Raw genomic sequence first — 1,518 nt, 5'->3', positions numbered from 1 at the left:
AGACTTGAACGCAAATGACACGAAGAAGAGCCTAGGAAACATTGATGCATGTGGGGTCGTGTGGGGTAGCGGCAGAGTGCTCGACTCGGAGCCAAGAGGTCCCGGTTTCAAGTCCTGCCACCGACGTTGTGCCCTTGGGAAAGGCACTTTACACGACTTTCCTCAAGTGAAAATGAGTATTGTCCTGTACTCGTCCTCTACGTTGGTAGCGGCATAAAATAAGTTGATATAACTTCAGTGTGCTTCACCATGTCTAGTCATGAAATGTTGGAGTATGAAAAAAAACATGGATGCACTGGAACACTCAAAACACAGATAACACGGATTATTAAGAACACAAAATCTCGGATTCTTTACAACACAGACAACATTGATTAGATCACAGGATTAAACAACAGTTACGCGGATTAAAACACAGATAATTATGGTAGTGAATGCCAGTATAGCTGGTATCGTTTACAGTAGTGAACATTAGTACATGCCATGCAGTGGAGTCCAGTTTGCTACAGATAACATTGCAGGAATCCACTGGCATTTACTCCCATTGGTAATTGTTGATAAAAACAACGTTTCGTAAAGTGATATGGCCTCGGCATATACATCTTTCGAGCTCCTTGATTCTTCAGAGCGCAGTCCAATGCCTAACGGTATTCATCTTAAAGGTTGGTCAGTTTAACGATCTAGTTGTCGCATTGCCAATTTGGTAACTGCCGTACACAGCGGGGTCGCTCGTGCCCGTGGGGTGATTTGGGTTTAATGTGATTGATGCTGCTACAAGTACTCAATCATCTCTGGGGTCTTACAAGTACTTAATCATCTCCAAATAGTGAATTCTGCCCTGGTCAACGACCTGAACTAGACTGTCTCTGGAGTTGGGTTACATAATGTTGCAATTTTATAGTAGGATGGATTTAGACTCTTGTTACCATATATGTTAATGTGTTAGAGTAAAGAATTAACAGAGCAGGCCATATGCAAAGATAAAACATTATTTGCAAATGTTACTTTTCTAGTTTTTGGTGTATCCTTAGGCATTTTTATCGGACTTTTGTTTTTGTACTGGTATATTTTTAAGCCTTCGGGTGGCATATGACATACCGGTAACAGTCCGGCAAATAGATACTGCCTGGCCAATTTCATACTGTCTTTGCAAAAGATCTGCTTGAAGATAACCAACAAGCTAGTGCGAGAGAAGGCAAGTCAGCAAGGGACAATCTAACATTCAATGGTGTATGAAATGGTGACAAATATTTAGAAGAACAAAACGTAATAGCACACACAAAAAAACTCTACAATATTACCGAAAATATAGTACTGTATCACCATATATGTAGTGTTTTTGCCGCTTGATTGCCTTCAAAGAAGTGAAACTTTTCTCCGCCTAGATAATTATAAGATTACCAGAGGGGAATAGTAGCACAGACAGTGATGAACCCTGCTATGTTTACTGGCTATAGAGAGCTCTACGGCTGAACACATACATACATCTAAAACACTGTAACAACCTTATCGCCATTC

At 40.6% G+C, this 1,518-nt stretch overlaps 1 protein-coding gene across 1 annotated transcript in view; it reads right to left on the bottom strand.

Annotated features, from left to right (window-relative positions):
* Nucleotides 1-1,518, bottom strand: part of LOC109478086 — a 17,048-nt gene that overhangs the window by 3,061 nt on the left and 12,469 nt on the right. The gene's annotated exons all lie outside the window — the stretch shown is intronic.

Source organism: Branchiostoma belcheri, unplaced genomic scaffold, assembly GCF_001625305.1.
Source record: "Branchiostoma belcheri isolate BF01 breed outbred unplaced genomic scaffold, Haploidv18h27 scaffold106, whole genome shotgun sequence".
Taxonomy (NCBI): Eukaryota; Metazoa; Chordata; class Leptocardii; order Amphioxiformes; family Branchiostomatidae; genus Branchiostoma; species Branchiostoma belcheri.
Note: the sequence above shows the minus strand (reverse complement) of the source record. Positions and strands in the feature narration are given on the sequence as shown.